Consider the following 16,170-nt stretch of genomic DNA (forward strand, 5'->3'; position numbering starts at 1 on the left):
TAGTTATATATAGTTAATTAGCAAGATGGTTAACGAAACTGGTGATGTTCCTAAAACTGTTGAGACTGGTTTTGGTTCTGGTGGTACTACTACCATTGACTGGACCACGTATCGTTTTCCCCATCCAATTGATTTATCGGGTATGCCTAATAAATTTAGTGGTGGAGCTTCTTTTTCTCGTTGGCAGAAAAAGACGAAGCTCTAGTTAACGGTTAAGGGTCTATGATTAGTGGTACAGTATGATCCTCCTGGGTTGGATCAAGAGAAAGCTGAATCTGTTAAGGTTTATGCTTTATGGGCTGAGAGGGATGGGGTGGCTAGGGCAGCCATTTTGGCATCCTTGGAGAACACCTTGTTCGATGTTTATTCATCAGATGCCTATACTGCTAAAGTCTTATGGGATAAGCTGGACCAAACCCATAATACTAATTCTCAAGGATTTGAGAAGTATTATGTGGCTAGGTTTCTTGATTTTAAGCTGGTGGATGGAAAATCCATGACTGAACAGGTTCATGAGTTTGAGATGTTAGTTCATGATTTGGGTGAGTCTGGTATGGTCTTGCTTGAGAAGTTTCGAGTGATGTCTGTGATTGAAAAGCTCCCTAAGTCTTGGGAAGAGTTTGCTCTCTCCTTGAAAAGACAGAAAGGAGATATTGATAAGTGGCATTTTATACCACTTAGAACGTCTTAAAATGGCTTAAATTGGTGTCTTGAAATCAAGTATTTTGTGTATTTGATGCGTTTTTCTAGTGTTTATGCATTTCAGGGTATTAGTTGCATTTCTGCGTTTTTCTAGTGTTTATGCATTTCAGGGTATTAGTTGCATTTTGGAGGAGGAATCATCAAGAATAAGCCTTGGCATGTGTTCACCATTGCGAGAGGAAGAGAACGGGCAGATTACGGCGAAGAAGCGGAGCAAACCTGGAATTTTTCCAGTAGGGTCCTGCGCGCCCGCGCAGCAATGCTGAGCGGCCGTGCAGCAGCCTTGCGCGCCCGCGCAGAAATGCTGAGTGGCCGCGCAGGGTCGGGGAAAAAGCTGAATTATTTTAGACTTCTACTTCTGTTTGGCTTCCAACTTCTATGTAATCTGAGTTTTATGGGACTATTATATAAGTAGATTTGAGACGTTTTCATAGAGAATAAGAAGGAGATTATGTTTTAGATTGTGTTTTGCGCAAGAAGCGAAGGAGATAAGGAAGAAGACCGATTTAGCACACTGCAGCGAAGAGGAAGCATATATTCTTGTGATTCTTGTTTCGTTGTAACGTTGGATGCTAGTTTTCTTGCTTTGACTTATTTACTCTTGTGACGTACTCTGTTTTAATATAATTAGTTTAGTTATTATTTTCTTGTGTTGATTATCATGATTTCATATGAACCCATGATGGCGATAAGTTCTATTATGGGCTAATCGTGATCATGGGGTTGCAACGGATTTATTATGAAATTCTTTAGTTAATTGTTTAATACTTTAGTGTGTGATGATTGCATGATATCTAGTATTGGTTGTGCGTATTCGTCTTATGTGCGTCGCGAACATATAAGATAGGGTGTTAATCTCTTGAGAAGCGACGGTGGATCTTGAGATTTAGAACTTGCCATGCTAGCATAGGTTCATGTACGTTGTGCATGATTAGTGGGTAACTCTAACAGTTTTATTTGCCCTATGTAATCAAAAAGAATACCTTGTGCTTAAATCGTTGTGTTGTCAATTTCTGTAGACATATAGGAACTCAACATAATTGATGACTATTCAACTTCTATCTTAATTGTGGAAGCTTGGTAGAATGGTATTAGTACAATGAAAGTTGGCTTTTATCAGTTTCGTGTTATTCGATTAATGTCATCACTGTCACATGCTAAAGGTAATAACAATGGCTATAGAAGGAAGTAATAATGAAGTTGTGATCTCATGAGTGTTTTATTATTGATAAATTGAAGTGTTAGTTAAGTAGTTAATTATAGTTAATATTTAATCAACAATTTTAAGTGTTATTATCTTAACATTGAGAAGTAATCATACATTGGTGAGTGAGTTTAATTAGACAATAATTTAGTCTGAGTCTCTGAGGGAACGAACTAGAAAGTATTCTATATTACTTGCGAACGCGTATACTTGCGTGAATATTAGTGCGTGATTTCGCCCTAACAAGTTTTTGGCGCCGCTGCCGGGGACTCGGCGTATTTGTTTAGTTTATGTACTTACCATCATTGGTCATTAGGACTCAGTGATTAGGACGTAGTAGTTAATTACTCTTTTCGGTTGTGTTTCAGGTACTTTAGCAAGCGTTTATGCAAACTCGTTCTCGTGCTCGCAAGAGGACCTTAGATACAGCTGAGGAGAAAGACGAAGTTCTTGATACTCCGGAGAAGTTAGATTTTGAGGATTCGGATTCAGGAACTGAGCAGAAAGAACCAGTAAACATGGGAGATCGTATTGTTCAAGCTGATCCAGCTCTTATGGATTTTTCTCGGCCTAAAATTGATGACATTCAGTCAAGCATCCTTCATCCGGCTATTCAAGCTAACACCTTTGAAATCAAGCCGGGCACTATTCAGATGGTGCAGAATTCTGTTTCTTTTGGAGGAGCGGCAACTGAAGACCCCAACATGCACATAAGGAATTTTGTCGAGATCTGCAGCACTTTTAATTATAATGGCGTGACTGATGAGGCTATCAAGTTGAGGCTTTTCCCATTCTCACTGAGGGATAAAGCTAAAGACTGGTTACATTCTGAACCAGCTGGGTCAATCACTACGTGGCAAGATCTTGCGCAAAAGTTTCTGGTGAAGTTTTATCCAATGGCAAAGACTGCTGCTATGAGGAGTGCTCTTACTCAGTTTGCACAGCAACCTACAGAATCTATGTACGAGGCTTGGGAACGCTACAAGGAAATGTTGAGAAAATGTCCACATCATGGAATGCCGGATTGGATGGTAATCACTGGTTTTTATAATGGTTTGGGGGCCCAATCTCGGCCCATGCTCGATGCAGCAGCTGGAGGAGCCTTATGGGCTAAAAGCTATACTGAGGCGTATAATCTTATCGAGACGATGGCTGCAAATGAGCATCAAAACCTAACTCAGAGGATGACGTCAGGCAAGGTAGCAGGTATTTTGGAAGTTGATGCAGCCACCGCTATTGCAGCCCAGCTCCAAGCGCTATCAATGAAGGTTGATTCTTTGGCTACGTATGGAGTTAATCAAATAGCTATGGTTTGTGAGCTTTGTGCAGGTTCTCATGCTACGGATCAGTGTTCTCTTGTCAACGAATCTATTCAGTATGTGAATAATTATCAGCGACAACAGCACCCTGTGCCAGCGACCTATCATCCTAACAACAGAAATCATCCAAATTTCAGCTGGGGGAATAATCAGAATGCTATTCAGCCACCATATCAGCAAGGAGTAAGTAAACAGTTTAACCCACCTGGATTCCAGCAACCACAGCAGTATGCTACAAGGCAATCATATCCTCAACAGGGAAGTGCAGCTGCACCTACTAGTGCTGATTTTGAGGAACTTAAGCTGTTGTGCAAGAGTCAGGCGGTTTCTATCAAGACCTTGGAAAATCAAATCGGTCAATTAGCCAATGCAGTGCTCAATCGTCAACCTGGCACTCTTCCCAGTGACACGGAAGTACCAGGCAGGAAGGAAGCTAAAGAGCAAGTCAAGGCTATTACCTTAAGGTCTAGAAAAGTAGCTGATGCTGAAAAGGCAAAAGAAGTCGAAGCTGAAGTTAGAGATGAAGAATCTAAGCAAAAGGAGAAAGCGGCGGAACCAAAGAAGACTACTGTTGAACACACTCTGCCTGAGGCTAATACAGGGGAGAAACAGCTCTATCCTCCACCACCTTTTCCTAAGAGATTGCAGCAACAAAAGCTGGATAGACAGTTCGGGAAGTTTCTGGAGGTGTTCAAGAAACTTTACATCAATATACCTTTCGCTGAGGCTCTGGAACAAATGCCTAGTTATGCGAAGTTTATGAAGACTATTCTTTCAAGGAAGGTGAAACTAGATGACCTTGAAACCATTGCTCTCATGGAAGAATGCAGCGCGGTTCTGCAACAAAAGTTACCACCAAAACTGAAAGATCCAGGAAGCTTCACCATTCCTTGCACCATTGGCAATCTAACTTTTGACAAGTGCCTTTACGATTTGGGAGCAAGCATTAATCTGATACCGTTGTCGATCTTTAAAAAGCTGGATCTGCCTGATCCAAAACCCACATACATGTCGCTACAATTGGCGGACCGTTCCATTACTTACCCAAGGGGCATAGTTGAGGATGTGCTCGTCAAGGTGGATAAGCTCTTCTTTCCTGCTGATTTTGTTATTCTGGATTTTGAGGAAGATAAGAAGATTCCCATAATCTTGGGGAGGCCTTTCTTGGCTACTGGCCGTACCTTGATAGATGTGCAAAAAGGGGAACTCACTATGCGGGTCCAAGATCAGGATGTGACCTTCAACGTATTCAAGGCAATGAAATTCCCTACAGAAGATGAGGAGTGCTTAAAAGTGGATGTGATTGATTCTGCGGTTACTTCGGAACTCGAGCACATGCTAATGTCTGATGCATTGGAAAAGGCCTTAGTGGGGGATTTTGACAGCGATGATGAAGATAGCAACGAGCAATTACAATATCTGAACGCTTCTCCATGGAAGCGAAAGCTCGACATACCATTTGAATCTCTTGGTACTTCTGACCTTAAGAATGCTGAAGGGAAGCTCAAACCATCAATAGAGGAAGCACCTACCTTGGAGCTAAAACCATTACCTGAACACTTGAGGTATGCTTTTTTAGGTGATTCATCTACGTTACCTGTTATTATTTCAGCTGACCTTTCAGGTAGTGAGGAAGACAAGCTCTTAAGGATTTTGAGAGAATTCAAATCGGCTATAGGATAAACCATAGCAGACATCAAGGGGATAAGTCCTTCATATTGTATGCATAAAATTCTGTTAGAGGAAGGTAGTAAGCCAACTGTGGAACAACAGCGAAGACTGAACCCGATCATGAAGGAGGTGGTGAAGAAAGAAATTCTAAAATGGCTAGATGCAGGCATCATTTATCCTATTTCTGACAGCTCGTGGGTGAGCCCCGTGCAATGTGTACCTAAGAAAGGAGGTATCACTGTGGTCGCAAATGAAAAGAATGAGCTCATCCCTACTCGAACAGTTACAGGATGGAGAGTATGCATGGATTATAGAAAATTGAACAAAGCCACAAGGAAGGATCACTTCCCTCTCCCATTCATTGATCAAATGCTTGACAGATTGGCGGGACATGAGTATTTTTGTCTTCTGGATGGTTATTCCGGGTAGAATCAGATTTGGATTGCACCAGAGGATCAGGAAAAGACTACCTTCACTTGTCCATTTGGCACATTTGCTTTTCGTAGAGTTTCGTTTGGGTTATGTGGCGCCCCGGCCACCTTTCAGAGATGTATGATGGCTATATTCTCTGACATGATTGGAAATAACGTCAAAGTGTTCATGAATGACTTCTCCGTCTTTGGACACTCATATGATAAATGTTTGAACAATCTGCGCGCCGTACTCAAAAGATGCGTGGAAACTAATTTGGTGCTTAATTGGGAGAAATGTCATTTTATGGTGCGTGAAGGCATTATCCTTGGGCATAAGGTCTCTAGCAAAGGTCTGGAGGTGGACAAGGCCAAGGTGGGAGTCATTGAAAATCTTCCCCCACCTAATTCGGTGAAAGGAATCCGTAGTTTTCTCGGTCATGCGGGTTTTTATCGGCGATTCATCAAGGACTTTCCAAAGATATCTAAGCCGTTGTGCAATTTACTTGAGAAAGATGTGCCTTTCAAATTTAATGATGAATGTTTGGCAGCATTCGAGACTCTCAAAGGGAGTTTGATCACGGCACCAGTTATTACAGCACCAGATTGGACAGAACCGTTTGAGATGATGTGTGATGCGAGTGACTATGCGGTAGGTGCAGTTCTGGGACAGCGCAAGAAAAATCTCTTCCATGTGGTCTACTATGCGAGTAAGACTTTAAATGGGGCCCAATTGAACTACACCACTACTGAGAAGGAGCTTTTGGCAATAGTCTTTAGCTTTGAGAAATTTCGATCTTATCTGCTTGGTACGAAAGTAACAGTATTCACTGATCATGCAGCTATTCGCTATCTGGTTTCTAAGAAGGATTCGAAGCCGAGACTCATTCGTTGGGTGCTTTTACTTCAGGAATTTGAGTTAGAGATCAAAGATAGAAAAGGTACTGAAAATCAAGTAGCTGACCATCTCTCTAGGTTGGAGAATCCCGATTCTACTTCACAAGATAGGACGTTAATCAATGAATCTTTTCCGGATGAGCAGTGTTAGGTCCCAATTTGTTTGTAGAAGGGGGGGTTGAATGCAAACAATACCGTTTCGTCGAATAAAATGCGGAATAAAATTGTGAAACAAAATTCAAGTTAAATAAAACTTTTATTAAACTTGAAAGGTGTTACAACTACGGTATCGATTACAAGGGATTAATCTCAAATCAATTATTACAAATTTAGAATAAATTCGACATGAACTTTTTCTATTTTTGTAATTAAAAGATCAAATGCTAAAAGCGATTTGAGATTAAGTTCTAGGGATTTTAATCCGCTAGATTGATATACAAGAACAAGATAAGTAATTCTAGTGGTTTGGATTTAACATTAACAAACTAGAATATTTGATCTTGAATAAGCAGATGAATGATGAAATATTTTCTTTTGTTTTCTGCTGTGTTTTCTTGTTCTGTATGTGCTGCTCTGTTTTTTCTGAGTAGTAAGTTGATATTGTCTTCTGCTTTCTTTTAATCAATCACAGCCGAAGTTGTTGAACTGGTGTGACAATCTATTTGAGCTTGAAAGACTTTCGGTGAGACAATCTATTAGAGCTAGGAAGACAATTAAAATGAACTAGCAAGACTTTCGGTATGACTATTGATTGTCATACCGATTGTCATAGTAGTACAATTGAAATTGTTTTTCTGAATACATAATTGATTTTAATCTAATTGAAAATTCTATCAATACAATCAACTGAATTAGCAAGACATTCGGTATGACTATCAATTGTCATACCGATTGTCATACTAGTACAATCAGTTGTCTTTTTAGAATTATCACAGATTTTAATCAATTAACATTCTGAAAATCCTCATTATTAATTCTAAATTAATTAATCAATTTAATTCAATTAATCAATAAATTAATCCTTACAGATTTAATTTATTCTCTTAATTAAATTATATGACTTAATTAATTAATAGTGAATTAATACTATCCCTGAGCAGCATCCATTCTTCTGACAATCTTCTGAAAGTCTCTGAGACTTATGAATCAATTCCGTCACTTCAATGCTGACACTCGATGTACTGTCTGGTTCATGAGTGACTAACTTTCGTGACGTTTCTTCATGTCTTGACTTTGTTGTTCTGATTGAATCCTTGTAATAAATGATACCTTGACGAGATCTCTGTCACTTGATTAAATCCACGATCTTGATTTATATCACTGAGGCATGATCAAATTCTTGAACTTCTTCCAGTGAATCTTCAAGTCTGCAGATGAACAATGTTTCTTTATTCTTTGACAGATGTTACTTTGTGAGATCTCTCTGATGCTTGATCCACTATTTACTTATTACATTCTTATTTGAGTTGAGTTAAATACTCGAATAAACGAGTAGGCTATGACATATGCCTTTCAATCTCCCCCTATTTGCTTGTTAGACAATAACAACAAATACCTAGAGGATAACTCAACTAACAAATAAGAAAAAGATATAAACAGTAATGTAAAGTAAATAGCAGAAAAGTTCTGGATTATATTTAACATTTTCCAGATTCCAAATGAAATTTACAAGTGAATACAAGATAGATGTTCCTCTAGCCTGAACATATAACTACATTAGACTATCTTGATTCATAACGCTCTAATCATATTACATTGAGTTTTGAGCTAATTGACTTTAGTTGTCTTCTCTTCTGACTTCACCTTCTTCTAAATCTTGAAGCAATTCCTTGTCAAAGACACGATCCTTTTCTGAAGTGAAGCTTGCAGGTCTGACTGGTTGAACTCCAACTGACTTCAACTTATTCTTGAGTTGATTGTACCTTTTAACATTCTTCTCACAATAAGCTTGAATCAAGTCAGCAGCTTGAGTCTTCAACATGGATGAATATCCAGCAGTTCTCAAATGATGTTCCATCCAGACCAGATGCTTAGCTGAGTAGTCTTTAAGAGATTGTACATCTAGCTGACAGATTTGAAGACAATCAGACTTAAAGAATCTCACTTGATGAGGATTGTTGACCACTTGAGGACTAGCCCTGCTGGCAAACTCTTTAAGCCTTTCCCGAAGAACTTCATTCAACTCTGAGCTTCTTTTCACTTTGTTTAAAAGAACCCAAATCTCTGACAACGAACGATTCTCAAATAGATGAAGTGACACCTTGAATGATCCTTCACTCTGACAATATACAAAAATGCTCATCTCATTTAGGGATCTATCAAAAGCAGCTGTGATCCTTGAGACTTCAGTCTTGATAGCATTCATGTACATGTCATTGTTAGGATTTGAGATTTCCAGCTTGTCAAGAAGATGTAAGAACTGCCTATCATTGTTAGTGCATAGCTGAGGCATATCGAGTACTCTCCTAGCTTCATCCCACTTTCCACCAATCTTTAGTCTGACATCTCTTCTCCTTTCTTGAGCTTTAATGTCATGAATACGTTGCTTTTGAAGAGTTTCTGTTCTTTGTATGTCTTTTCTCCTATCAATGATCTGTGAGACCTTCTTGAGTTCAGCTTCTTTTCTTTGCATCTCTGACTGCTCTTTCTGAAATTCTTTCTCAAACCTAGAATCCACTGTATCTTCTTCTTCCCAATCTTCAAAATCACTTTCTTCTTCAGCTTCAAATAACCCATCTTTATCTTCCTGAACTGGTTCAGTGGGAATGTCAAAAATATCGAAGTCATCCTGTTCTCCACTATAGTAGGCATCATCAGCCTTTCCTTTATCTCCAGCAGAAGTATCTTTTTCTTTCCCTTTGGAACTACTCCCTTTCTTCTCCCCCTTAGTTGAGGGATCCTCTGCTGACTTTCCTCTGAAACCTCCACCACCTCCAGAGCCTGATCCTCCACCAGACGGTCCTTCAAAATAAGCTCTTTGATCTTCATTAGGGCAATGAGAATTCTTGATCATGTAATATAAGTGCTTCATGCCTTCATTTAGATGTTCCATGCCCGTCTCTATCTTTACAAATCTTGAGTTGTCCAGTGAATGATTCATCTCAACGAGGTCTTCAAGAGAAGTCATTCTTGTATGTAGGGAGCAGAAGTTGGATATGTCATCAGCTGATAAATTTGGAGTGTCCTGAATAGAATTGAGCTTTGGTATTACAGTAGTCTTTAAATCTGAGATGTCATTCCTTATGATTGCAAGCTGATTGTCGACAGAGGTGGAAGAAGAAGACCGTTCAACCACTTGTGCTTTGAATGCTTGAGCTTCAGCTTGACTTTTAGCAAGTTCTTCTTTCAGGGCAGCAATCTGAGCTAACAGGTTCACAGTATCAGTGTCTGTGTGTGCTCTCACCTGAAGTTCACTCGTATTTGGTTCACTCATCTCACGTGCATGTGTTTCTCTCAATATGATTGCTCGTGAGGAGTCTTCCAATTGCTGTTCTTTTGTACCTGCATTAAAAATCACCCTAGCCTCTTCAAGAGAGGTCAGTGGTGGTGCAATGGGAATTCGCGAGTCCCGATCCTCAGTCAATGCTATCAAATCTTTTGGAATAGATGTCTGAATTACTTCAGGGATAGATTGACCGAGTTGCCCTCCACTTTCTCCAGATAAATCTGCGAGTGGAGAATCCCATAAGGGAGCCAGAGTTGTTGGATCTGGGAGGGGAGAAAATGACTCTATTAAAGATGGCGGAGAGTCAGATTTTCCCTCTGAAGCATGTGACTGCTCTTCTGCCGTAACTATGGCAGGCACTGTAACCGACTCGACGTGCACTCCTCGCTGGGTGTCCTGAGTATTATCTGGGGAAGTGTATGGTTCCATTGTGAGTAATGGAATTGTGCTTGACTCAGTACAAGATGCCATGGCCCGATGGCGAATTTCAATAGATGCATCCTGTTGAGAGAATGCCTCTAGTAACTGTTCATTGGCCATTTCAAAGTCCATGTCCTGTTGGGAGGACAAGGATGGGCTTTCAGATGCCTCAGAATAGGTTTTTCTTTTCTTAGGAGGAGGCAAAGCTGAGGGTTCACTCATATTTGACATTGTACTACTTCCTAGTAATCTTCTGGGTAACATTTTAGACAGTGGGGGAGAGGGTGAGATAGAATGAGACTCTGTGTTTGGCTCTATGACCTGGGATTGAAGCTGTGGTTCTACAACTTTATGGTCAGCCCTATCAACCACTGAGGGTCTGTTAACAGAAGTAGGAAGAGAGTGAGAGTGAGAGTGAGGAGTTACTACCTGTAATGGAAGAGCCTGGGTGGCTTGAACCACTGGAGGTTGAGGTTGTTGTTCATGGCCGGGAAGATTAAAAATAGGCAAGGGAATATAATTGGCCATGAAAGCAGATACAAGTACTGGTACTTGCATAAATTTGAAGGTTGTGTCTTGGCGAGTGTAAATCTTTTTGCTAACTGGTGGGGGTTCGGTTACAGCAGAGTTAGCAAAAAGTGCTTTGTGTTCAGGGGTGAGTAGATGATCTGCTATGAGCATAAGAAAACGAGCATAGTAACATGATACCCTACGATTTGTAGAATGATCACGTAAAGCAGAAGTTAGACGTCTCAAGAGAATGGGAAAAAGTAGTTTGCCAAAATTGATCCTTTGATTGAAAACAACCGCAAGACCAATATACTGCAGGGTGGAAGTAATGTTATGAAAATTAGATTTTGTGCAGTTGGCAAACACTTTGGAAAGTGTATCGAAGAATATATCCCATTCAGACACCAAATTTGATTTAGAAAGTTTGGTTAAATTGATCACCCCCTGATAGTGAATAGCATTGAAAAAATTTGTGATATCATTTCAGAGGGTAAATTACAGAAATTGTCTAGTGGAAAATTTAACGCACGATTGACGACTGTTTCATCAACTACATACTGTGTGTTAGCGATGGTGAATGAAAAAGATTTTGAATCACCGGCCACAGTAGAAGTTGTGCAAATCAGTCTAAGTAGATCGACGTTTAAAATCACATTTGATTTAATAGCAGAGCTAACAATCGAATGATCATTTAAAAATCTAATCCAAGGCTTAAATTTTTCAACATCACATTTTTCCGGATTGAAATAACCAACTTGATTATGCGCGACAATTTGGAAATTGAGAGCCATTTTTAAAGAATAATAATAAGACACAAGCTTTTCAGAATTTTAAGAATAATATTAAGAAAATTCGAATTAATTAAATTAAATTAATAATTCGAATTAAATTAATTATAATCGAAAAATTTAGACAGAAATGTATCTCGTTAAAATTCTTAAATCACTCACACAGTTTTGACACACCAAAAGACACAAATAAGAAATTAAAATTAAAATGGAATTTGAAGGGGCAAACTGATTTTAATTTGATTTTTGCGTTTTTTATAATAACTTTTATTTTTAAGAAAATTTCAGCAGCACCTCTTTATGTATATACTTGTATGTATATATCACAAAGTGATGATTTAGTGTGCTGAGTAAAAACTCGAGCAAGGAAATAACAGGTTTTTGGTTTGGTTCTTAGAGAGAGAAGAGAGAAAATGGAGAGAAAAACTGTTCAAAATTCTTGAAAATGAACTGTTATGTTGAAAATGATTTAACATAACACAGCAAAAGCCTTATATAACAGCTGGTATGACAATCCGGGATTGTCATACCGATTGTCATACCAGGCAAAAGAAGGAAAAGAAACAAATAAAAATAAACAACTGGTATGACAATCTGATAGTCATACCGATTGTCATACCAGTACAAAATAAAACAATATAATTCTGATATTAATTTTATTACTGGCATGACAATCAATAGTCCTACCGATTGTCTTGCCAGTTATAAAATTAATCTGATATTAAAGTAAGCAATCAATATTACTAAAATGACTTTCAGCAAGACAATTTCAATTGTCTTGCCGATTGTCTTTCTAGAATAAGATAAAATAAGCATTAACAGATTTATATTTACATGTTTACTGAAATGATTTTCAGCAAGACAATTTTAATTGTCTTGCCGATTGTCTTTGCAGTAGAAAAACAAAATGAATATGTACAGACAACTATTAATGTACTGAAAATTTATTACAAAATAGTAAAACTGAAATAAATACTTAAAATTTTTACAGAAAATAAAGACAATATTTCAGAATTAATTATTTTTATTCCAAAAATAGATTTCTATTGAATTTTAGCAAATAAAATTCATAGAAAAATATTTTTAGAGGAAATAAAATATTCTGAGATATTTTAAATTAACAAGTAGAGTAAATAACATAGATAAGATAATATATATTACATAGAAATAAGCAAGAAATATGATAAAATGATAAAATAAATTTGCAAATGAATTTTTCATTTATGAAAAATTCATTTGTAAATTCATTCAAGAACAGATTCCAGATATTAATTAAATTAATCACAAAAACTATTTAACATGCCCAATTTACCAACTAATCTGGTAAATGTGGATTCATCAAGTGGTTTAGTGAAAATATCTGCTATTTGTTCTTCTGTTGGAACAAAAAATAGTTCAACAGTACCATTCATGACGTGCTCTCTAATAAAATGATACCTGATGTCAATGTGCTTTGTCCTCGAGTGCTGCACAGGGTTGTTGGTGATGGCTATTGCACTTGTGTTGTCACATAAAATAGGAATCTTGTTCAATACAGAGCCATAGTCTCGTAGTTGGTTCCTAATCCACAAGATCTGAGCACAGCAGCTTCCAGCAGCAATATATTCAGCCTCGGCCGTTGAGTTGGAAACTGTTTGCTGTTTCTTGCTGTACCATGAGACTAGTCTGCTTCCTAAGAATTGACAACTTCCTGAGGTGCTTTTCCTATCAACAACACTTCCTGCATAATCTGAATCTGTATATCCGACAAGGTTAAAACTAGATTCTTTAGGGTACCAAATACCTAGATTTGGTGTTCCCTTAAGATATCTTAAGATTCGTTTAACAGCAACGAGATGAATATCTCTAGGATCCGCTTGGAACCTTGCACATAGGCATGTAGCATACATAATATCTGGTCTACTTGCAGTAAGATAGAGTAACGAGCCAATCATACCTCTGTAGCTTGTGACATCTACCTTAATGGAGTTTTCACATGGTCCAAGCTTGACAGTTGTAGTTGATGGAGTCCTTGCTGATGCAGAATCCTCTAGATTGTATTTTTTGAGGAGTTCCTTGAGATACTTGGATTGACAAATAAATGTTCCATCTAACCTTTGATTTACTTGTAATCCAAGAAAGAACTTCAGCTCTCCCATCATGCTCATTTCAAACTTGCTGTGCATTAACTTAGCAAATCTCTTACAGAGATTATCATTAGTAGACCCAAATATTATATCATCCACATAGACTTGGACTAATATAGTATGATTCTTATGTTTTTTAGAAAAGAGAGTTTTGTCTATGACACCTCTAATAAAGCTATTTTCAATAAGAAATTCAGAGAGAGTGTCATACCATTTTCTTGGTGACTGTTTTAGCCCATAGATAGCCTTGAAAAGAAAGAAGACAAAATCCATATGATCTGGATCTTCAAAACCAGGAGGTTGCTCTACATATACCTCTTCATCCAACTTTCCATTCAGAAAGGCGCTCTTGACATCCATTTGATAAACTTTAAAGTTTGAAAATGCTGCGAATGCCAGAAATATCCTGATGGCCTCAAGTCTAGCCACTGGAGCATAGGTTTCATCATAATCAATACCTTCAGGTTGAGAATACCCTTTAGCTACCAGTCTTGCTTTGTTTCTTGTAACCACACCATCTTCATCTAGTTTATTCCTGAATACCCACCTTGTACCAACAGCTTTCTTGTGTACAGGCCTAGGTACCAGTTTCCAGACTTGTTGACTTTCAAACTGATTGAGTTCATCTTGCATAGCAATCACCCAATCTGGATCAGTCAGTGCTTCTTCAATTTTCTTAGGTTCCATCTCAGAAAGAAATCCTGAGAACAGACACTCATTTTGAGTAGCACGTCTTGTTCTGACTCCAACATCTGGATCACCAATAATCAACTCAAAAGGGTGAGCTTTATTCCAGACAGTCTGTCTTGGAAGATTTGATCTTGATGATTCGCCTTGAAATTCATTGTGATGTTGTGTCCTACTAGATGATCCTTCAGCATCTCCCCCTGAGTTGTTGCCATGTTGACTTGAAGATTCTCCGTCAGTAGCAGTGGTATCTCCATTGTTTCCAGAGTTTCCATCACTATTACCTTGAGTATTATCAGGATTAACAGGTTCTTCAACAGCAACAACCTCAGGTTCTTGACCATGTTCTGACTCTGAATCTGACGTATCATCAAACTTCAGTTTCTCAGAAGGATCTTCAGTTTGGATACTAGGGAGTTTAGTGTCATCAAATGTAACATTGACACTTTCATTTACTTTGTGTTGATCAATGATATACACTCTATATGATCTTCTTCCATATCCAACAAAAATACCCTCATATGCCTTTGCCTCGAACTTACCACGACGATCATCTCCATCCTTGAGCACGAAGCATCTGGCACCAAATACATAAAAGTATTTGATAGAAGGTTTCTGTTCATTCAAAATCTCATAAGGAGTTTTCATGAAGTCTTTGTTGATTAGAGTTCGATTCTGAGTATAACATGCAGTATTGACAGCTTCAGCCCAAAAGTACATTGGAAGACCTGATTCATTTAACATCGTTCTTGCAGCTTCAATCAATGTACGATTCTTCCTTTCTACCACTCCATTTTGCTGAGGGGTTCTAGGAGCTGAAAATTGTCTGGTAATCCCTTTGTCTGTACAGAATCCATTTAGAAGTGCATTCTTGAATTCTGTTCCATTATCTGACCTTATTGCTCTAACAGGGACGTTAGAATCTAACTCAATCATCTTGATATGATCAATCACAACTTGTGGTGTTTCATCCTTAGAGTGAAGAAATAAAACCCACGTATACTTGGAATAGTCATCAACTATCACAAGACAGTAACACTTCTTTGACATAGAAAGGATATTAACTGGACCAAATAAATCCATGTGCAATAATTGCAGAACACCAGTTATGGAAGATGTGTCAGTGCCTTTGTGACTTGCTTTCTTTGACTTTCCTTTCTGGAAATCCTCACATAGTCCTTCTGGAGAGAATTCCAGCTGAGGCAGACCTCTTACCAATTCTCTTTTGACAAGAGAATTCATTGTCTTGAAATTGAGATGGGAAAGTCTCTTGTGCCATAGCCAACTCTCATTTGATGATGCTTTTGCATAGAAACAATTGACTTCAAGATTGCTTCCAGAGTTCATGTCAGCTACGAACAGATTTCCTTTCCGTATTCCCATTAAGGAGGGTTTTTCACTTTTCTTGTGCAGAATCTGACACTTCAGCTTGTCGAATAAAACATTGTAGCCGTTGTCACAGAACTGACTAATGCTAAGCAGATTGTGTTCAAGTCCTTGCACAAGATATACATTTTCAATGATAACATATCCAGCTTGCAAACAGCCATATCCCTCCGTTAAACCTTTGCTGTTATCTCCAAAGGTAACCACTGGGCCAGCTTTCTCAACCACATTTGATAGCAGGGCTCTATCTCCGGTCATATGTCTTGACGATCCACTGTCAAGAATCCACACTACCGGTTGTACCTGTTTAATGCCCTGCAATACAAATGGATTAGAACTTCTTCGGAACCCAAGCTTGGCTGGGTCCGGCATACTTGTAAAATTGGCCTTTATCAGGCAAAACAACATTCTTAATTTCACTATTCTCAACATTCTCAATGACTGAACATTTGACCTTTAAAACAGCCTTATCAGATTTATGTTTAGGCTTAGGCACAAATGTCTCCTTTCTAGCTTTAGGAGGACTAGCAGTCTTAGACCTATCATGCTTTCTATTATTCACATGCTGACGAGGAGTAGTCTTATCATTAGAAGCATGCTTACCA

General features: G+C 38.4%; 1 non-coding gene across 1 annotated transcript; it reads right to left on the bottom strand.

Moving 5' to 3' along the window:
• Nucleotides 1-2,817: 2,817 nt before the first annotated feature.
• On the bottom strand, nt 2,818-2,924 carry LOC141694020 (small nucleolar RNA R71). Its single transcript, XR_012563353.1, has one exon. It is a non-coding gene; the product is annotated as a small nucleolar RNA R71 (small nucleolar RNA).
• Nucleotides 2,925-16,170: the final 13,246 nt, after the last annotated feature.

The sequence above is a fragment of the Apium graveolens genome, chromosome 10 (assembly GCF_009905375.1).
Source record: "Apium graveolens cultivar Ventura chromosome 10, ASM990537v1, whole genome shotgun sequence".
NCBI classification, from domain to species: Eukaryota; Viridiplantae; Streptophyta; class Magnoliopsida; order Apiales; family Apiaceae; genus Apium; species Apium graveolens.